Genomic DNA, 23,458 nt, shown 5'->3' on the forward strand with positions numbered 1-23,458 from the left:
ACTGAAATGTCACTAATAGCAAGCTTAGAATGAAATGCTATCGAAGTAGCCATAGCCCTTGTAGAATGAGCCTTGACAGAGGTGGTAAGCTCTTTGTTAGAATAAAAATAAGCTTGAGTAATACAGTCCCTGATCCATTTGGCAATAGTGACCTTTGTGACAGCTTTGCCCAATTTGTTATCTGCAAAGGATACAAACAACTGATCTGTTTCCCTCGTTTGTTTGGTCCTGTCTAAATAAAAACGTAACTGTCTGTGTACATCTAGTGTGTGGAATATGAACTCCACTTTGTTAGAGTATTTTGGGAAAAAAAACTGGAAGCTCTAACGATTGTTGTAAGCAGAAACTAGAACAAATTTTAGGGACAAAGGAAGAATTTGGCCTGAGGGATACTCTGTCTTTATGAAAAACCAAGTACGGGGGGTTTACAGACAAAGCTTGAAGCTCTGAAACTCTTCTGGCAGAAGTAATCGCCACCAGAAAGGCTGTCTTCCATGATAAGAACTTTACATCACATGTGGCTGCTGGTTCAAAGGGGTAAGAAGTCAAGGCGCGTAACACTATATCGAGATCCCATGGAGGTGCAGGATGAGAAATCGGAGGTCTTAATAGAGCAGCACCTTTCAAGAAGGTTTTACACAATCTGTTGCTCATTAAAGGTGGGTCTATGGATTCATGAAAATTAGAGATTGCTGCCAATTGTACCTTGATGGTAGAAACTGAAGAGCCTTGATTGAAAAGAGAAGTCAAAAATTTTAGTACCTCTGCTACGGGAGTAGAAATGGGGTCCAGGCCGGAGTTGAGCCCAAATAGCAAATCTTTTCCATTTGCTAGAATACAGTTTCTTTGTAGCTGACTTATGGGCCAAAGACAATATGTGTACAACATCTGGATCCAATGTATGACTCCTGACTATCGTCGGAAGAGGAGGAGCCAAGCCGTCAATTTTAAGGTGTGCAGGGACTGGTGGGATAGTCCCGACTGGTGAACAAGTAGGTCTGGGATCTGATCCAGGAACCATGGACCTTCCAGAGCATGTCTGCGAAGATAGGGGAACCACACTTGACGAGGCCAGTAAGGAGCAATTAAGATCATTTTGCTCCCCAAGAGAGATGCCTTTTGAATCACCCTGGGAAGGAGAGGAACTGGAGGGAAGGCATAAAGCAAGCCGGTGGGCCAAGGATGGACTAATGCGTCCATGGGGCTCTTCCCCGGAGCCGGGGTTAGGGAGAAGAACTCTTTGCACTTTGCATTCAGAGGAGTCACAAAGAGATCGCAACACGGAACTCCCCATTTTCTGAAAATCTGACTTGCCACTGTTATATTCAGTGACCATTCGTGAGGAGAGAGGATGGTTCTGCTCAATCTGTCGGCTATCACATTGGACTTGCCCGGTATGTGAGTAGCCACTAGGAAGCGTTTGGTCGAGACTGCCCATTCCCAAACTCTCATGGCTTCTCTGCAAAGAGGATAGGATCTGGTCCCTCCCTGTTTGTTCAGGTACCAGACAACTGACATGTTGTCTGAGTGAACAGCAATTACGCCCTGAGGGAGATAATCGTGAAGGGCTTGAAGGGAAAGAAGCATTGCCCTCATTTCTAAGACGCTGATATGAAGCAAAGTCTCTTCCGAGTGCCATTTGCCTTGGACTGACCTGCCCAGGGAATGCCCCCCCCACCCCGTCTGGGAGGCGTCCGTGGTCAAAATGGCCGCCGGAGGGGGTAGAACAAAGGGTCGTCCCTGATCCAAGTTGGAGGGCACTAGCCACCAGCGAAGGTCCCGTTTCAATCACAGTAATATGACAACAATAGCTGTTAAAACAGCTTTTGGGTTCAAAGTAAGGAAATTTGTGACAGGAAAAGCCTAAATAAATAGTACTTAGCCCAGCCAATGTTGAGACCACGTCTAAGCTTGTTAGCGGCAAACGAGATCTGGGGGATTAGTGGTGGTGCATCCTGGGATAAAGATAGCTCAGCCAATAAGAGGCCTCGCTCTATAGCATAAGCGTGCGAGTGACCGAGGGATCGGCTCCAAACCCATCAGTTCAGAATGTAGGCGAGATAGGATCACATGACATCTATTCTTTTACTTTTCTTTATAATTGCTAACCTCATGAGAAAGTTGATTACTGATATGCTTTGAAAATACTGAATATACCTGTATGTATTTGAAAATTTTGTGTAGTTTGTGTTACCTACATTTATGCTTAAAGTTCAAGAACAACAACATAAAGTAAAAAATATCAACAGATTTCAGATAAAAATGACTCGCCACGTGTTTCAAACTTTTACCTTCCTTAACAAATCACTCACTTGAAATTACTAGGCCTAATTACTTATGAAAACCAATGTGCATCCAGTTTAAACTATCACTGATTCATGTAATATGATGTGCAATATGTTCTAATAAATGCAAAGTATTATCAAACGTGGGTAGCACTGTAGTGAAGAGAGAAATACTGTCACTGCATAGCAACAGGCTTGCTGAGTCGATTTTCAGTTGGGTGGCTTCTGTGCAAGTATTATTAAACATATTTTGCATTAATATGCTTGCTGTTAGCAAAAATATATCCTAGCTACACGGGAAGCTTCCTTTGTATAGCAAATGCATTGTAAACATCAGGAATTTAATATAATATAATTTATTTAATGGGATTAATTTTAAGAATAATTTCAAAGGAACTGGGCCTAATTTGTGAAAAAAAATGTTACAAGGTGCACAGTGATTGTCCTAAAGTGGCAAATGATAATAAGAATCACATGCTTAAAGGTAAATTTTAGGATTTAGAAATGGAGTGGTCACTTTGTAAGGGCTACCACAGCTCTGCAATTTTTGAGGATTTTTTAGCAGTTATGATTATTTGTTGCTAGAGGTTTGGAATGATAGTCAAAATAATATTCACCACAGGGGATATGTTAAAGGCAAACTACTCTTCCTATAATTTGCATTAGTTAGATATTATATAACTATTGTATGGATGAGCTTACATGAATCTTCCATAAAAAATGTCAGTATCACTAGGAAACATACAATCCTGAGTCATGCTTCTTTCAAAACTTTACGTGAACACCTCTCAGCTAACTGGACCTGTACCTGTACTACCCACTTTCCATACCCTGACTGAGATTTTCTTCTTGTGTATACTCACATCTCAAATTTCTCTATCAGTTAAGTCTCTTTTTACATATCCTAACTACAACTACCATGTAAATTCTTGCGTATTATACCCTTTTCACTTTTATTTTAACTTTTTGTAATCTTAAGAATGCATTACTAATATTTGCCTTTACAAAGACTTTTCATGTATATTTTATACAATCTGTATAATGATATATTTCTGTGTAAATTTTCACATCGTTTAATAATGTTATTTGTTTTATGGAGATTTTCTCCCTGGGCTTCCACTGAAAAATAGGCTCTTAATGGACCATCTCGGTAAACGAGTGTCAATACATAAATAAATATTATTATTTCAAAACTAAATGCTATTCCTAAAAAAGCAGCTTACAGACTACATCTGAGCTCATGAAGTAGCTAGAATAGGCCTTGGAACTGGAGTTGCATAAAATTTTGTTTTTAACCTGAATGGAACTGCCCCCAGCTGCTGTGAGTTCCTGGCCCAGCGTCCTGGCTAATCTCTCCAATCTGAGTACACTGCTCTAGGACACAGAAACTAACAACCTAAAGAAGAAGGACCCTGTCCAAACTCCCTTCAGTCTCCACAGTTGAGCAACCTATCCCTGTACTTTCTCAGTAAAGGGAGCATAAAAGTATGTGTCTAAACTATCATGGTCAGTATAGCCTATAACTTATTATTAGATCTAGGTGGTTATAAAGCGCTAGCCAGGAAAACCAGCAGCTTTGCTCCCTCCCCACTCTGTAACCAGTCTAATCTACTTTTTCCGCCATTTAAAGACACAAAACCACAACTCCTTTTCTTGCATTAGGAATCTAAACTCCCTCCTTTTTTACCCTGCTTACAATAAATTAATGTGGGCCACCAGGTGGCAGACTTGTCCCTTCCAGGCCTTGAAGCCTTCTCCTGACCTGTACTACACCTTTGCTATAAACTGTTTATCCACAGACTTGCTATTAAACTGTAGCCCATAATAAGAAGTTATGTACCTACCATAACGTTCCATGTTAGTTGTCTTCTCTCGCCTTCTTTCTTGCTGGATGGGTTCGGAGCCGATCCTCGGCTCCGACTCGGCACTTGCTAAGCTCGAGAGCTAATTTTACCAGCTCGAGGCAACCCTATATCCCATGATGCAAGGCGTGACTACCCAGATCTCGTTTGGTAGCTATAGAAAACCCTGCCAGTAACCTTCTTCCCAGAAAGGAAGAAGAGGAACTAAATGTGGAAAGAAACACAGCAAAATAACCACTAGAGACTAGTGACACTTCCTACTGGGGTCCATAGAAAGAATGAACCGTACCCAGAGAAGAGTACAACTCCAAGGACTGTCCAGGCTTGGGGGAAGGAGGGAGGGACACAAGAAAGAAGGCGAGAGAAGACAACTAACATGGAACGTTATGGTAGGTACATAACTTCTTAATGTTAAGTTGTCAAACTCGCCTTCATTCTTGCTGGATGGGAATGCATCCCTACCACCTCTATCCTGGGTGGCTCAATGGAACAGACTCTTGAGAACTGTGGAACCAAACCTAGCCCTGTCCCTGGAGGCCAAGTCCAATTTGTAATGAGAGACAAAGGTGTGAGGAGTGGACCAAGTGGCTGCCGCACAAATGGTGTCAATGGGCAGCCTATCCTGAAAAGCTGCAGAAGTGGCTAGGCGCCTGGTAGAATGTGCATTTGGTTTCGAGGGCAGTTGCTTGCCCCTAAGGAGATAAACATGAGAAATGATAGAAGACAGCCATCTGGATAAGGTCACCTTGGAGACCGGAAGACCCTTCCTGTTTTCTGCATAAGAAAGAAACAGTTGATCAGATTTTCTGAATTGTTTAGTTCTGTCCAAGTAATATCTAAGTTGGCGATGGACATCCAAACAGTGAAGTTTCTGTTCCGCTCTGTCAGAATAATTAGGGAAAAAAACTGGCAATTCAATAGATTGGTTAATATTCGTCTTGGAAGCAACCTTGGGCAAGAAAGATGGATTAGTTCTTAAAGACACTCTATCTTTGTGGAAAACCAAGTATGGGGGACGGACACAGAGAGCGTGAAGTTCAGACACTCTCCTGGCTGAAGTAACAGCAACCAGAAAAACTGTCTTCCAGGAAAGAAATTTTAATGAGCATGTAGCAGCCGGTTCAAAGGGGGGCAGAATCAAGGATGCCAGCATTAAATTCAGGTCCCATTGCGGAGGGGGATCTTTGATTGGGGGTTTCAGCAGAAAGATCCCTCTAAGAAAAGCTTTGCAAAGCTTGTGAGACATAATGTTTTGATCCGCTAAGCCAACATGAAAATTTGAGATCGCTGCCAGTTGAACCTTAACTGTCGAGGAAGAAGAACCCGATTGAAAAATCTCAGCTAGGAAGTCCAAGACTGACTGCACTGGAGCAGTAAAGGATCTATGTCCTTGGACTTTGCCCAGAAGGAAAAACGCTGCCATTTACTAGCATAAATCCTTCTGGTAGAGGACTTTAGAGAAGCTACTATGATATCTCTCACGGGATTAGAAATCATAGGAAGCCTGGCTAAGGAAGGAAGTGGAGCAACCAAGCAGTGAGGTTGAGAGAATGAATGGCCTGGTGCAGATGACCTGAATGGTGAGTCAGAAGATCTGGAATTGGATCCAGATGCCAAGGCTGAACCAAGAGATGACGATGTAGGGATGGAAACCAAATTTGTCGAGGCCAGTAAGGGGCAATGAGAATCAACTTGGCTCTCAAGAAGGTAGCTTTCTGAATGACTTGAGGTATCAGCGGGAATGGAGGAAAAGCATAAAGAAGTCCCCGGGGCCAATCCTGGGTTAGAGCGTCTCTGGGGGGATGGCCTGGTAGTGGAAAGAGGGAGAAGAAGTCTGGGCATTTGCTGTTTTGGGGTGTAGCAAAAAGGTCGCAACAAGGGACGCCCCACTTCTGAAAAATCTCGTCCACTACTGATTGTTTGAGAGACCACTCGTGTGGCATGAGAATAGCTCTGCTCAGTCTGTCCGCTAAGAGGTTGGATTTCCCGGGGATATGCGTTGCTATCAGAAACCGATGAGAGGAGATTGCCCATTGCCAAAGTCTGAGAGGTTCTCGACACAGTGGTAGGACCTGGTCCCACCCTGTTTGTTGATATACCGAACTGCAATAGTCCCTGAAGGAAGAAAGTCGCTGAGGGCTTGCAACGTTAAAAGCACTGCTCTCATCTCTAGGACATTTATGTGCAGATGGTATTCTATGGGTTGCCAAGTCCCATGGACCATCCTGCCCTGATAATGCCCCCCCCCCACCCGATCAGAGAGGCATCCGAAGTGACTGTGGCAACTGGAACTGGGGGAATAAACAGTCGGCCCTGATGGAGTTGCGGAGAAGACATCCACCAGGTTAGGTGACTCTTGCAAGATTGCGTCACGAAGATCTCGTGGCGCATGGGAAGCTGCTGGAATGACCACTGGGTGAACAACATCCACTGCAGAAGATGCATGTGGAAGCGAGCTAAAGGAAGCAGTACGATGGCCGCAGCCATAAGACCTAGCACCTTCAGGACAAATCTGGCCCTGATCTTTTTGCTGAGTAGTATGATCCGAACATATTTTTGGATGTCCAGAATTCTTTGGTTTGCGAGTCTTGCTGACATCCCGACAATGTCTAATTCTGCACCTATAAAGGTAATAGATTGGCAAGGAGACAATGAAGATTTTTCGAAGTTTATAGAGATCCCTAACTGGTTGCAGATGTGAAGAGTGTAGTCCCTGGCCTTGAGAAGTTGATGCCTGGTGGTGGCAGAGGAGAGCCAGTCGTCTAGATACAGAAACACCTGGAATCCTTGACGTCTCAGGTGAGCCGTGACCACTGCCATACATTTGGTAAACACTCTGGGGGCTGTAGTGAGACCAAAGGGCAGGGCTCTGAATTGAAAATGACTGGTCCCCAGCTGAAAGCGGAGAAACCTTCTGGAGCGCCTGTGAATTTTTATGTGATAGTACGCATCCTGAAGGTCTATTGAGCCCATCCAGTTGTCCTTGCCCAAAAAGGGTAGAATGGACTGAAGCATGACCATCCGGAGCCTTGCCTTCTTGACAAACTTGTTTAGTTTGCTGAGGTCTAGGATTGGTCTCCAATCTCCCGTCTTTTTTGGGAACCAAAAAGAATCTTGAGTAGATTCCGGATCCTACCTGGTCTGCTGGTACTAGTTGGATGGCTCTTTTTGCTAGGAGCTTTGATACCTCCAGCTTTGCCAACTCCCTTAGACCGGGTGAAACGTCCGGGAGGGATTGATGAGGAGCAGGATATCTCACGAAAGGGATATTGTAACCCTCGGATATGATCGACTGTACCGATTTGTCTTGAGAAAGGGAACACCAGGCTGTTGGGTACAGCGACAATCTTCCCCCGACTGCCTCCAAGGGTGGACAGTCGGACAACACTTCAGGGGTGCTGGAAGGGTTTATCAGAGAGAGGCTCTCTGCTGCCCTGATTCTGCGAACCCTCTCTGCCCCTAGGGCGGCGTCTATTGTTATTACCCCCTCTGCCTCTGGGAGTAAACTGACCACGTGCGTCCAGCGTGACTCCCTGAGATTTGCGGAACCACATTTTCCCTCCCTTCTGACCTTTAGGATAGGGTCTTGAAGGGGTGGAGACATGGACTCCTACGGCAGAAAGAGTCTTGCCGTCTTGCTCACACCTGGTCAATGTGTCCTTCACCTGAGGTCCGAACAAAGCCGAGCCATCGAAGGGAGTATTAGTGAAGGACGCCTTAAAGGGGTCTGCGAAATTACAAAGCCGCATCCAGGACTGATGCCTAAGTGCTACTCCTGTGCCTGCGGCTCTACTCGCCCCATTGGCTGCATAAGAAATGAGCCGCATGGAGGAGTTAGTGATAGAATTTAGGATTCCGAGCTGTGAGGCAATCTTCTCTTGAGCCCCAGCAGCTGATGGATCCTGAACTACCTCACCTAGTTCCTTGAGAATATCTCTCTGAAGCCAGGTAAAGTGACAGAGATAGTTCAGCGAGCGCATGGCAAAGGTCGCTGAAGAAAATATCCGCTTACCGTACCTATCCATGGTCCTAGAGTCCTTGTTAGGAGGATGGACAGGTACAGAAGGATCGGCAAGTTCCTTCTTGGTGGCAGCTGCCACCACCATGGCATCAACAGGGACACCCTTGGTGAGAAACTGTTTGTCTGCGGGGGCCGTGATGAATTTAGAAGGCCTCCTGGGGACTGGTTCCACAGAATCCGGTGCCACCCATGCCTTTCAAGCCACCATTTGCATGAGCGGGTCGAAAGGCGGAGACACACAGGAGGTGGAGGGTCGAGATCCAAAAGCCTCCAGGTATACCGACTCATCCTCGGAGGGGTTAATGGAAGGCCAGTTCCCCCTCTGCTTAAGGAGTTCCAGGATGTCTGAAAAGGAGACATCCTCAGAGGGGGACCGTGGGGAACCCTCCGACTCATCTGAGTCGGTATCTGATGTCGTAGACTCAGGGGAGTCTGTGTGCTTCCTCTTGCACGTCCTCTTACGCGGGGGTTCTCCCGAAGGATCAGGAGAAACCTCGGAAGAGGAAGTTCTTCCCAATGGGGAAACCTGGGGCGATGGATCTCTGGGTCCGGGAGCAAGAGAATGGGAAGAGACATCGACAGGCACCGAAGAGGGAGGAGCTAATGGAAATGCTCGTTGACTCAGCTCCGAGGCTAGAACACTCCTCATCACCTCAAAGGCTCCCCTTCCAGGGAGGCCAGAAGACTCCCGCTCCGAAGAGACAGGAATCCCCGGTCCCGCCGAAAGAGAAGGCTCCGAGGCTGATGTCGGTGCCGAGCTCACCAATGCCGAAGCTCCAAGAGGGAGAGCGGGGTCGGACAAGGGTCCGATGCCACTCGCCCCCTCAGAGCCGACAAGAGAGACCTGGCGACCGGATCCCTCCAAGGAAGGTCTCATGGAGGAAATCAGAGTTGAAGACGACGGAGCCGACAGGGGAGGTATCGGCTCCGGCGCACCCACGGTCAACGTTCCGAGAAGCTCTGGCTCTGAACTCTGAAGGAGAGTCGGAGGAGGAATTTCAGGGGGATGAAGGATAGCGGTCGTCTGCTGAGACGGGCTATGGAGCATCTGGGCCAGTGCCTGTGACTTCAGCAGTCTACTTACCACCCTCTCCAAGTCATGGTCTGAAAGCCTGGAAGACCTTGAAGATCGGCTCCGATGGCTCCGCTCCGAAAGTAGAGGAGATCCCGGAGCCGAGCGAATCGATTCCAGGGAAGGGGACCGAGATCTCTTCTTGGAAAGAGCCATCGGAGCCGAAGACCCTTCGGTTCCAGATGGAGCAGACAGCTTATCGGCACCAGTCCTGGACAAAGATACGTCAGTTCCAGCTGGAGCCGACGTTGACATAGATGCAAGTGTATCGGAGCCAGCGCCGATACCACCACCTCAGAGATAGAAAGATCGGCTCCAGCCAGAGCCGATCTCGACTCCGAAGGAGTCGGAGCCACCGCTGAAGGCTTAGGAGCCACAGCCTGGGCTTTAGGTGGCTTAGAGGGCTTAGCCGACCCAGTCTTGGTCGGGGAACCCTCTGGCTTCAACAAGCCACATAGAATTAATTTGTTTCTACGTTCCTGCAGGACTCTCTGGCTGAAGGAGTGACAAATAGCACAGGAGTCCTGCAGGTGTAAAGGCCCCAGGCAGTACACAAAAGAAGTGTGACCGTCTGTCAGAGACATTTTCTGACAGCACGAGTCACACTTCTTGAAGCCTGAGACCTTTACTTCTTTTGACATGGTATGCCCACACAAAAAACACACACACACACGCACACCAGTCACACAGTTAACTAATAAAAGGGGAAAAAACTGACTAACACACCCAGACTTCCTGACAGAAAAATAATGAAAGGGAGGCTTAAGGCCTGAAGGGAGGAAAAACTATCCTTAATACAAATTAGAAGGTAATATAGGGCAAGATAGATAGGTACTATTCTACTATAACTGTTAATAAAAAGAAATAAGGAAAATGGAAATTTTCCTGACTGACTTTTAGTACAGAAATACCAAAAATTTACCTGAGCTGGTAAAAAGAGACCTCTTTGCAAAGCAGTAAACGAGATCTGGGTAGTCACGCCTTGCATCATGGGATATAGGGTTGCCTCGAGCTGGTAAAATTAGCTCTCGAGCTTAGCAAGTGCCGAGTCGGAGCCGAGGATCGGCTCCAAACCCATCCAACAAGAATGAAGGCGAGTTTGACAACTTAACATCATCTATTTCTTTTTATGGTTAGCTCTCACACACCCTCCAAATAGCTCTATTATCTACTCTTTTAACTTTATTCCAGTATTTTGGGTTACCTACCTACTGTAATCCCCGCTTCAACTGATTGTTCTTTTCAGCTCCTTACTTCTCTTGTCGTTCTCCCTATTTAACCTATACCATCTCCTCCCCTTCCCCACCTAGCTAAGACTTTGACTCATCATTACTTCATTGTCCCCTCTCCCTGCCCCTGTCTTCACATCATACTTGTACACACTGGTATTTTACCTATACGCCTATTAGCCTATCCAATTTCTAGTAGCACTAGCCCCTCCCCTAGTTCTCAGCCCTCATCTCTCCTTCCCCCACCCTCCTACCTCACATCCTCCACTTTTCCCATAAATACATGCTGTCTTGGGCTGCCATTTCCTTTACAGAACTGCCCCCAGCTGCTGTGTGTTCCTGGCCCAGCATCCTGGCTAAGTACTGAACTATTGCCTTATTGTTGAGTAATATGTACTGTTTAAGAAGTATGTGAGGCTTTCATGGTAGCATATGTTTAATTTTTCTTTTGCTGTAGATTCATATATGAATACTTAACTTTTTACTATACTCCCTTGAAAGGTAGTTTTTAGGCATCTCCCATTAATGGTGCACGTTTATTCTCCAGTGTTTTAGAGTGCTAGCCTTAGCTGTGTACTTCAAAGTGAGCTTCTGTAGAACTTTTGGTGCGTACGCTAAGAGACTTCTATGTTTCTTAAGCAAAGCAATATTATCTGGTTGCTGTACTTTACATAAATTTGACCAATATGCAATCCTGCTAATGTGCCACTGAAAAGCTGCGTAAAGGGTATTTCACTTCTCATTTTAAGAACAATCTAAACCTGGGCTTCTCAAACTGCGCCATCCACGTGGAGAGTCTTTAGTGACCAACCCCAGTTAAGGAACGTGAAAGAACTAAATAGCTTCAAAAACTAAGGTGCTCTACCTCTAAGAAGCCCATTAAGAAGTACTTTATTACAATTTCTCTTCAATTTTGTTTTTATCATTTAAAGGAACTTGTTGTAATGTCCACCTTTTTTAAGACACCCCACTATATTCAGTATATCTGATATGGTACTACCTTAAGGTACATGTAGAGTTTGTACAATTGTGCTCAGCCACAGCTGTTTTCCACACTATTATTGTTTCCCTAACTCATGCTGCTCTAAACGTAAGAACCTTATCTCATTCCCTCCAGCAGAGCTCTTTTGAGTGTATACCTTTAACTCCCAGTGGGTGTGGCTTCAGCCTTTAAAAAATGAATGTATCACCTTACAGTTCTAACAAATTAGAAGTTATGTACCTACCATAACGTTCCATGTTAGTTGTCTTCTCTCGCCTTCTTTCTTGCTGGATGGGTTCGGAGCCACTCGGCACTTGCTAAGCTCGAGAGTCACTTTTACCAGCTCGAGGCAGACCCATATCCCATGATGCAAGGCAGTATATACCCAGATCTCGTTTGGTACTTATAGGGAAAAACACCTAGCACAAAAAACTTTCCACTAAGGAAAGAAGAGCAATTAGCCTAAACAAAAAAGGGCTATAATGGGAACCCAGATAACTAACTGGCGCCCAAAGAAGCAATCTTCTTGACACGGGAGATCAAAGTCTGTCCAGGCAAGGGGGTAGGAGGGAGGGTCGCAAGAAAGAAGGCGAGAGAAGACAACTAACATGGAACGTTATGGTAGGTACATAACTTCTGAATGTTAAGTTGTCAATCTCGCCTTCATTCTTGCTGGATGGGACCGCGTCCCTAGCACCTCTATCCTGGGTGGCTCAATGGAACAGACTCTTGAGAACCATAGAACCAAAACTGGCTCTATCCCTGGAGGCCAAATCCAATTTGTAATGAGAAACAAAGGTATGAAAAGTGGCCCAAGTGGCTGCTGCACAAATAGTATCTAAGGGAAGTCTATCCTGAAAAGCTGTGGAAGTGGCAAAGCTTCTGGTGGAATGTGCCTTTGGTTTTGAGCACAGCTGTTTGCCCCTAAGTTGATAGATTTCGGAAATGGTGGAAGAAAGCCATCTAGACAAGGTCACTTTGGAAACAGGAAGGCCTTTCTTATTCTCAGCATAAGAAAGAAAGAATTGATCAGACTTTCTGAATTGTTTTGTTCTGTCCAAATAATATCCGAGTTGGCAGTGAACATCAAGATAATGTAATTTTGTTCCGATCTGTTGGAGTAATTGGGGAAAAATACAGGGAGATCAATAGATTGGTTTAAATTTGTTTTTGAAGCAACCTTGGGCAAAAAGGAAGGATTAGTTCTCAAGGATACTCTGTCCTTGTGGAAGACCAAATATGGGGGACGAACAGAGAGGGCATGCAGTTCTGACACTCTCCTAGCCGAGGTAATAGCGACAAGGAAGAGTGTCTTCCATGAAAGAAACTTTAGAGAACATGAAACAGCTGGCTCGAAGGGAGGAAGAATTAAGGATGTCAGCACTAGATTTAGGTCCCATTGAGGAGGAGGACTCCTCACAGGAGGATTAAGGAGAAAAACTCCTCTTAGAAAAGCTTTACAAAGCCTGTGGGACATAATGTTGTGGTCTGCAAAACCGACATGAAAGTTCGAGATCGCAGCTAACTGAACTTTGACAGTGGAAGCTGAAGAACCCGAGTGAAAGATTTCCGCTAAAAAATCCAAAACTGCATGAACAGGGGCAGTAAAGGGATCTATATTCCTTGATTTTGCCCAAAGTGAGAAATGTTTCCACTTGCTAGTGTAAATCCTTCTAGTAGAGGATTTAAGGGAAGCCACTATGATATCCCTAACAGGGCTAGAGATCATAGGAAGCCTGGCTAAGGAAGGAAGTGGAGCAACCAAGCTGTGAGGTTGAGAGAAGGAATGGACCAATGCAGCTGACCCGATTGGTGGATCAGAAGGTCTGGCACTGGGTCCAGATGCCACGGCTGCGCCAAGAGGTGACGATGGAGGAACAGAAACCAAATTTGTTGAGGCCAATACGGGGCAATGAGAATAATTTTGGCTCTCAAAACAGTAGCTTTCTGGAGTACCTGTGGTATCAAAGGAAAGGGAGGAAAGGCATAAAGAAGTCCCTGGGGTCAATCTTGGGTAAGAGCGTCTCTGGGGGGATGGCCTGGAAGTGGGAAGAGAGAGAAGAAGTCCAGGCATTTGCTGTTTTGGGGAGTAGCAAAAAGATCGCAACATGGGTGGCCCCATTCTTGAAAAATCTCCTCCACTATAGATTGTTTGAGAGACCACTCGTGAGGCATGAGAATAGCTCTGCTCAATCTGTCCGCTAAAATGTTGGTTTTCCCAGGGATATGCGTTGCTACCAGAAACCGATGAGAGGAGATCGCCCATTGCCAAAGTCTGAGAGCTTCTCGACACAAGGGGTAGGACTTGGTTCCGCCCTGCTTGTTGATATACCACACTACGGACATATTGTCCGTGTGAACTGCAATTGTTCCCAAGGGAAGAAAGTCGTTGAGGGCTTGCAACGTTAAAAGCACTGCTCTCATTTCTAGGACATTTATGTGCAGGTGGTATTTCAACGGTTGCCACGTCCCATGAACCATCCTGCCCTGATAATGACCCCCCCACCCGATCAGGGAGGCGTCCGTAGTGACTGTGGCTACCGGGGCCGGGGAAACAAAGAGTCTGCCCTGATGAACCTGGGGAGAAGAAATCCACTAGGATAGATGGTTTTTGCAAGTTTGTCTCACCAGAATTTGATGATGCATGGGGAGTTGTTGGTAGGACCATTGGGTGAACAACATCCATTGAAGGAGACGCATGTAAAAGCGGGCCAAAGGGAGAAGAGTAATGGCAGCTGCCATGAGGCCCAATACCTTTAGGACCAGTCTGGCTTGCACCTTTTTGCTGGCAAGGATGATCTGCACATGGTTTTGGATATCTAGGATTTTGTTGCTTGTGAGGTTTGCTGACATCTGGACAGTGTCTAAATTTGCGCCTATAAAAGTAATAGATTGGCAGGGCAATAAGGAGGATTTTTCGTAGTTGATAGAAATTCCTAAATGAGTGCAGAGATTTAGGGTGTAATCTCTGGCTTGGAGAAGTTGATGCCTGGTGGTGGCTGAGAGGAGCCAGTCGTCGAGATACGGAAACACCTGGAATCCTTGACGTCTCAGGTGAGCCGTGACCACTGCCATATATTTGGTGAACACTCTGGGGGCTGTAGTGAGACCAAAGGGCAGGGCTCTGAACTGGTAATGACTGGACCCCAGCCGAAAGCGGAGAAACCTTCTGGAGCGTCTGTGGATTTTTATGTGATAGTACGCATCCTGAAGGTCTATTGAGCACATACAGTTGTCTTTGCCCAGAAAGGGCAAAATCGATTGAAGTGTGACCATCCGAAATCTTGTCTTTTTCACAGACTTGTTGAGCCTGCTGAGGTCCAATATTGGTCTCCAATCTCCCGTCTTTTTGGGAACCAAAAAGAACCTTGAGTAGATTCCGGGCTCTGAATGGTCTGTTGTAACTGGCTGAATGGCCCTTTTGTGTAGAAGTTTTGATACTTCTAATTTTGCGATTTCCCTCAGAGCGGGTGGAACATCTGGAAGGGAATTTTTGTGAGTGAAGGGAGTTTCCTCGAAAGGAATCTTGTAACCCTCGGATATGATCGACTGTACCCATTTGTCTTGTGAGAGGGAATGCCAGGCTTCTGGGTACAGCGATAATCTTCCCCCGACTGCCTCCAAGGATGGACAGTCGGGCAACACCTCAGGGATGCTGGAAGGGCTTGTCAGAGAGAGGCTCTCTGCTTCCCTGGTTTTGTGGACCCCCTCTGCCCCTAGGGCGGCATCTGTTATTATTACCCCCTCTGCCTCTAGGGGTAAACTGACCACGTGTATCCGGCATGACTCCCTGAGATTTACGGAACCACATCTTTCCGCCCTTCTGTCCTTTAGGGTAAGGCCTAGAAGGGGTGGAAAAATGGACCCCTACGGCAGAGAGAGTCTTGCCGTCTTGCTCACACCTGGTCAACGTATCCTTCACCTGAGGACCAAACAATGTTGCTCCATCGAAGGGAGAGTTTGTGAAGGACGCCTTAAAGGGATCTGCAAAATTACAGAGCCGCATCCAGGACTGACGCCTAAGAGCCACTCCTGTCCCTGCAGCTCTACTCGCTCCATCTGCTGCATACAAAATCAGCCACATGGAGGTGTTGGCTATGGAGTTAAGGATTCCTAGCTGAGAAGCAATCTTGTCCTGAGCCCCTGGAGCTGTAGGATCCTGTACTACTTCGCCTAATTCTTTAAGGATGTCCCTTTGAAGTCTGGTGAAGTGACATAAGTAATTCAGCGAACGCATAGCAAAGGTCGCTGAGGAAAACATCCACTTACCATACCTGTCCATGGTCCTAGAATCTTTGTTAGGAGGATGGACTGGTACGGAAGGATCTGCAAGTTCCTTCTTAGTGGCGGCTGCCACCACCATGGCATCAACAGGGACACCTTTTGTAAGGAATTGCTTTTCGGAAGGGGCTGTAATAAATTTAGAAGGCCTCCTGGGAACTGGTTCTATGGAATCAGGAGATGCCCACGCCTTCTGAGCTATTACCTCCATGAGGGGGTCAAAAGGCGGAGACACCCAGGAGGTGGAGGGTCGAGATCCGAACGCCTCTAGGTATACCTACTCATCCTCGGAGGGATTTATGGAGGGCCAGTTTCCCCTCTGTTTTAGGAGTTCTAGGATGTCTGAAAAAGAGACATCCTCAGAGGGGGATCTTGGGGACCCCTCCAACTCATCTAAGTCGGTATCTGAAGTTGTAGACTCAGGGGAGTCTAGGTGCTTCCTCTTACAGGTCCTCTTACGCGGAGGATCTCCTGAAGGATCAGGAGAATCCTCGGAAGAGGGGGTTCTTCCCAGTGGGGAAACCTGAGGCGGTGGATCTCTCGGTCCAGGAGCAAAAGAGTGGGAAGAGACATCTACAGGCACCATAGAGGGAGGAGCTAAGGGGATAGACTGCTGACTGAGCCCAGGGGCCAGCACACTCCTCATCACCTCGAAGGCTCCCCTGCCAGGGAGATCCGAGAGACCCCGCTCCGAAGAAACAGGGGCTCCCGGGTCCACCGAGAGGGAAGGCTCCGAGGCAGATGTCGGGGCTGAGCTCACCAAGGCTGAAGCCCCGAGGGGAAGAGCAGGGTCGGACAAGGGTCCGATGCCACTCACCCCCTTGGAGCAGACCAGGGAAGCCCGACCACTGGATCCCTCCAACGAAGGTCTCGAGGAGGAGATAAGAGTAGAAGCTGAAGGAGCAGAAAGGGGTGGTATCTGCCCCGCAGCCGTAGCAGTGACTAATCCCATAGACTCCGGCTCCGAGCTCTGGAGGAGAGTCGAAGGAGGAACTTGAAGAGGGTGTGGACTAGAAGTCGTCTGTTGAGATGGACTATGAAGGATTTGAGGTAGTGCCTGTGATTTTAACAATCTGCTTACCACTCTCTCCAAATCGTGGTCTGACAGCCTGGAAGACCTAGATGATCGGCTCCGATGGCTCCGCTCCGAAAGAAGAGGAGAGGTCGGAGCTGACAGTATCGGTTCCAAAGAGGGAGACCTGGACCTCTTCCTCGAAGGAACCATCGGAGCCAACAACTTTTCGGCTCTGAGTGTAGTCAAGGATGTATCGGCTCCAGCCTGAGCCGATACAGGCAAGGAAATAATGGTATCAGAGCCGGTCGGCGTCGATACCGAAGCCTTAGCCACATGGTGGTTGGAGCCGGTCGGAGCCGACACCAATGTGACAGTCAAAGTGTCGGCACCGATAGCCATCAGTGAGATTTAGCCAAAATAGGATCGGCTCCAGCCGGAGCCGATCTCGACTCCAAAGGAGTCGGAGCCAAGGCCGAAGGCTTAGAAACAGAAGCCTGGGCCTTGGTGGTCTTAGAGGGTTTGCCCGGAGCTGATTTGGCCGGGGAGCCCTCCGGTTTAAGAAGCCCTCTCAATATTAATTTGTTTCTCCTTTCCTGCAGGACTCTCTGGCTGAAAGAGTGACAGATAGCACAGGAGTCCTGCAGGTGGAGAGGTCCCAGGCAGTAGATACAAGAAGTGTGACCGTCTGTCAGAGACATCTTCTGACAGCACGAGTCACACTTCTTGAAGCCTGAGACCCTCTGTTCCTTTGACATAGTGAGTACACACACACCTAGACTCACACAGTCCCAGTCAGAAAATTAATTTTTTAATTTTAAATTTTAATATAAAGGGGAATATATAAACCCACACACACACCCTGACAGGAAGGGATGGGTAGGGAAGAACGCCTGACTAAATAAAAACAAGTAGGGAAAACGGGTAAAATGGCTTATAGACCCTACAACTATGTACAAATGAAAAACTAGGATTGGGGAGTCTAACAACAGTGATTTAAGTATTTTTTTCTGGCTTTTTGATTATTTACTGCTTAGCAACTGCATTTTTGCCTGTTTATACAGCTCTGCATTCTATTTAAACTGTTTTTGTGTTGATTAACTGTTTTGCACTTTTAAAAAAAAGTTATTTGTTGCTTAATTTTACCTGTAGGCTAACACACTCAAGTGCGCTAGCCGTTTAAAAGCATTTATAGCATTTACCGTCTGTTTTTCCTCTGTTTTCTGCAAAAAAAAAAAAAAATCTTGTTTTCCCGCCTTACTGAACTAGAATAGTCCAATCTTCAGAGTTTGCTGATCTCTGTGCTTTGGCTTAGTTCCTGTGCTATTCCATATCCTTATTTGGATAAAGGGAAACTTCTTTGTTCACCAGTGGGAGTGGGGAGCACTGAGCAGCCTATTTGTCCCTAGAGCAGTGGTTCCAGCCAGAAACTTGTAGTCTAGTGGCCATTTGGGGTCAATTCCTAGCTCTTTTCAACCCCCTGCTATAAAGCCCGCTTTAGCGCTTTGCGTGATTTAGCGGAGTTGCCCATAGAGCACCATCGGGCAGCGCCGGTTAAACAAGGTTAAACTATTTCTGGGTCCGTAAAGTCTGCTCTTCAATTTTTCCCTTAGAACTTCTCTACTTGCAATCTAAACAGTCTATTCTCTATCTCAAAAGCTCAGCACTTGCTCCTAAAGCATTTTTATATAGGTAAAGTACTTGTATACTAAACAAAGTACTACATTAGCCTAGAATCCCCTTGAGTACCCATTTCCCTATAGGTCCCTTCTGACTCAGTTACACAGCAAACTTTTTCACTTTTTCTAGCATGTCGAAGGGTCAGTTGCTAGCGTCCTCTCCTGTTCAGCTGGTGAATCTGGGCATCTTGAGGCAATGTTACAATTGCCTCATGTACACAGACAACCCACTCCTTCTCCCACAAAACACAAATACATGTGAGAGATGCAACTATATAGCCAAACTGGAGGCTGAGCTCTCTCAACTCAGGACTGGCAAGACCAGTCAGGAAGAGAAGGAAACCACGCACACCACAAACCCAGTTTCACATAGAATTATCACAACTGCAAAACAAACACATAAACACACAAAGACATACTCGGAGGCACTGATCAAAAATCTACCAAAACTACAGAGGCCTCCAAAGCAGACACCCAAGCAACTGCCACCTCAAGACATAAGACATGCAACACATAGTTCTCAAAGTCAGTGTGCTAAACAGTCACAGCCCTTAAGGCCAAACACAATGCCAGACACACTTGTTATAGGTGACTCCATAGTCAGACACACTGACGTCCCACTCACCAGACTGAACAAGGAAAAGATCACAGTAAGCTGCCTGTCAGGCGCTAGAATCCACCACATAACACAAGCACTCAGGTCACTCCACAGCAAGTACAAGTATGACTCAGTCATTGTCCATGCCGGTGTGAACGACCTGAGACGTACCTCCCTGGACTACATGAAAAGAGACATAGAGGAGCTCTCAGATTATGTAGCCCAGGCTGGTATGACCCTGACCCTGAGCAGTATCCTACCCTCACCAAGAATGATGCCACAATACAGAGACAAAATGATCAGCTTTAATAATTGGCTTAATTACTGGTATCATTCTAAGGGGATCCAATGTCTGTCTGCCTGGGATGACATGCTTGACAAGCCACGCTGCTTCGCAAGGGACGGCTTGCACCTGTCACCCCTGGGCTTCTGGATATTGGCAAAGGCTCTTGCCATCCCCATAGTGCCTTTTTTAGGCAAGGCTCAAATGATAAACCTACCGCCCTAGAAAACAAAAATGGAGAAAAACTAAGGGTAATACTGCTCAATGCCAGAAGTCTAAATCTCAAGATGCACCCTCAAGCCCTCCTCAGTATGGAGAACATCGATGTCTGTGCAGTGACTGAAACCTGGTTCAAGGCTCCTGAGAGCACCCCAGCACTATCAGGTTATACCTCATATCATGCGTTCCTGCCCCAAAATCTGGACCGAACCACAAAAGGAGGGGGAGTATCCATATTCATAAAGAATACCCACACCTCCAGGTTAGTGGCAACGCACAAAGCATCGGAGACCATCCAGGTGCAATTAACCATAGGTAAAACTGCCCTACAGTTTGTAACATGCTACAGACCACCTTCTCAAACTCAGGAAACCCACACAGCCTTCCTGAAGACACTGGAGAGTATGAATGTCTCTCAAACACCATCATATTGGGTGACTTCAACTACCCAAACATAGACTGGGAACATTACTCAAGCCCCAACACCCTAGCCCAAAGGTTCCTTGAGTTCATAAACTCAAATGCTATGGAACAACTAGTCACCATTCCCACAAGAGGAGAAAATATACTAGACCTGATCATCACAAACATGGGGACAAAATGCTCCACACCGGAAGTATTTCCCTCATTGGTGAGATCAGACCATAAATTAATCTCACTGGAGATCCACATCCCGCCCCCACCCCCAGCAAAAAAGACCACAGTGAAGAACTTCTCAAAAGCAAACTTCACACTTCTCAAGACTGGAGTGGTATCCTTCAAGGCCCCCGAGCCAGTGGAAACCACAACCCACGCTGCTGAAACCCTTACAAATGCCTTCTACAAGCACCTCCAGGAATGTATGGATCAAGCAATCCCTAATAAAATCAAAACCCTTTCCACCAAAGGCAGGCGCCCAGTCTGGTGGACTCCAGCCATAAACAAACTCTACAACAAGAGGAGAAAGCTACTACATGACAGAGCAAAATCCCTAAATGGGAAGGCATCTCTGATCAATACTAGCAAAAAACTACGATCACTCATAAAATCATCCAAGGCCAACTTTGAGAGAAAAATCGCTAATGACACAAAAGACAATCATAAAGCCTTCTTTAGCTATGTTAGAAACCTGGGTGGAAACTCCCAGATATGCTCAGAATTAGTCCAAAATGATAAAAAAATCACTGAACCCACAGACATTGCCAACATACTGGCAGACAGGTTCAGTGCAAATTTCTCCGCTCCCTCCCCCCCAAAAGGAGAAATATCTATCCCACCAGAGTCTAGCCTCCCAAACATCTCAGATGCCCAGGTGAGAGCTGCTCTCTCTAAAGCAAAAAACATAGCATCAATGGGACCGGACGGTGTCCCCGTCTGTGTGCTACATGAACTCAATGAGGAACTAAACCCACACATAAGGCTGCTGTTTAATCTTAGCCTTACTACAGGATACGGACCAAAGAATGGCGTACGGCAACTGTGGTCCCACTCCACAAAGGCGGTGCTTCTACAGACCCTGAAAATTACCGCCCCATAAGCTTGACGAGCCTTGTCTGCAAAGCTATGGAGAGGATCATAATGGAACTCATAAATAAAGACATTGGGGACCTACAGACACTGGATCCTACCCAATTTGGCTTTGTCAAGGGCAGATCCTGCCTCTTGAACTTGGTCGACTTTTTCGAAACAGTCACTAAGGCCATTGATGAGGGTAAGGCAGTTCGCACAGCCTACCTTGACCTAGCAAAAGCGTTCGACACAATACCCCACTCGGGCATCATAGAAAAGCTCACCAGCTTAGATGTAAACCTATATGTCACAAGATGGGTGGCAAACTGGCTCAAGGACAGAACACACAGGGTTAGAGTTGCTGGTGCCATGTCAGACTCTAAGCCGGTCATGAGCGGTGTCCCACAGGGCTCAGTCCTGGGCCCCTCTTGTTCGGCATTTATTTTTCTGAAGTGCAGGCAAACATAGGGGATTGTGGCTGACAAAATTTGCAGATGACTGCAAACTGGGCACCATAATTGACACTCCATCAGACACAGACATCCTCCAGAAAGGTCTCATAGAAATGGATAACTGGTGCCAGAGCCATGGCCTTAAGCTAAATGCCAAAAAATGTATAGTCATACCCTTTGGGAAAAACAAGGTAACCCCTAATTACCACATAGGTGGTAATCCATTAAACACGGAAGAAGTTATCAGGGACCTGGGGACCCAAGTTGACAGTAACCTCTCTTTTGACACTCACATTGCCAAAGTGGTTAGGAAGACCTTCTACATTGCCCACCTGATCATGAAGGGATTCACATCCAGATCAGGAGAGGTCATTGTACCCCTGTACTCTTCACTTATCAGACCAATGATTGAGTACAACGCCCCATTCGGAATGTACCTTACCCGACACCTGCAGCAGTTGGAAAGACCCCAAAAGTTCCTCACCAAAAGGATAAAGGGGCTCAAACATATGTCATACGATGCCTGACTGAAGAAACTCCAGCTCTATTCAGTTTCATACCGTCTGCTCAGAGGTGATCTGTGCCTGACATACAAGGCCATGTCCAACCCGGAATTCATGGACATGCTCCACCTCAAAAAATCCAAATCCACCAGAGCCACGAGAGCAAGAGACTTAAACCTCAACACGGATATAAATAGGACGTGCTGGAGGGACAGATTCATCACCCAGAGACTCCATACACTATGGAACAGAATCCCAGTCCATGTGAGGCAGAGCCCCTCACTGACTCTGTTCAAGAGAAATCTTGACGAGTGGATGGGAGATCGTAGGTTTACCCCGGGAATCATCTCTGTATCACTGCTGGACAGAGGCACAGCAAACTAATGGGTATAGTATTCTCATCCTAAGGGGTGGTGAAAGCCACACACACTCTGGCTAGGCTTTTAAATGCCCCAGGGCAGATAGCCTAGTATGAACCTATGAACCTATGAACCTATAAAAAGATTTACTTACCACGAGCTGGCAAAAGGAGTACCTCATCAGCGAAGCGGCAAACGAGATCTGGGTATATACCGCCTTGCATCATGGGATATGGGGCTGCCTCGAGCTGGTTAAAGTGACTCTCGAGCTTAGCAAGTGCCGAGTCGGAGCCGAGGATTGGCTCCGAACCCATCCAGCAAGAATGAAGGCGAGATTGACAACTTAACATTACTTATTAACAGAGATCATATATCAATACAATTGTGTTTGCCATCATATATGCTTCAAGATATAATATTCTGTTACCTTGTGTGTAGCATGGTTTTGGATTTATTAATACAAATATGAACACGCAATATTTGACACCTAGAGGAGCAGTAGGAGGTAACTGCAGAAACGCTTGTAGACGTCACTCGGCTGTAATGAGTTATTTAAACAGCATCTTACTAAATCTGGTCTCTGTATTGTTGTCTTCACAATAAGACCAATTTGCTGTAACTTCCACGTATGTTTAGAGAACGCAATAGCAGAGCGGTATCGGGGCTGGGATACCTGTGCAAAGTCATAATTTGGCTCTTACTTACATCTTCACACAGATTAGAAGAGTGTCTGGAAATCCATAATGGAATACTCTAGCCAAAATAGTTTAAAAGCAGACTAAGAAATAAATGAGGAGACGTACTTGCCTACATTTAAGATTGCATCTAGAGTAATAGGTGCTTATGGTAATCACTAACCGCACCTCTACTAGCTAATTTAATGTGAAACGTGCGAACGTGGCTGATTTTTTACACAAGAAGCATTTGTAAATTTCAACAAGGATAAGAGGTATATGTGAGAATGCTAGGACTGCACCACAGCTAGCCAATATAGGTAGCAATAAAAGAAAACATGAACAGAGAGGCTAACTCTAAACTTGAGCTTTGCCTTAGCTAAATATCCACACCTACAGCTTCTACATTAGAATTCAGGTTCGTCCTCAATGAATTAGTGTACCATTAGACATACTGAC

At 46.2% G+C, this 23,458-nt stretch overlaps 1 protein-coding gene across 2 annotated transcripts in view; it reads right to left on the reverse strand.

The window, feature by feature from the left end:
• CFAP69 (cilia and flagella associated protein 69) overlaps positions 1–23,458 on the reverse strand; it is a 2,033,309-nt gene that overhangs the window by 1,640,045 nt on the left and 369,806 nt on the right. The window lies entirely within an intron of this gene.

This window comes from Protopterus annectens, chromosome 3.part1 (genome assembly GCF_019279795.1).
Source record: "Protopterus annectens isolate FY-2018-M chromosome 3.part1, PAN1.0, whole genome shotgun sequence".
Lineage (NCBI taxonomy): Eukaryota > Metazoa > Chordata > Ceratodontiformes > Protopteridae > Protopterus > Protopterus annectens.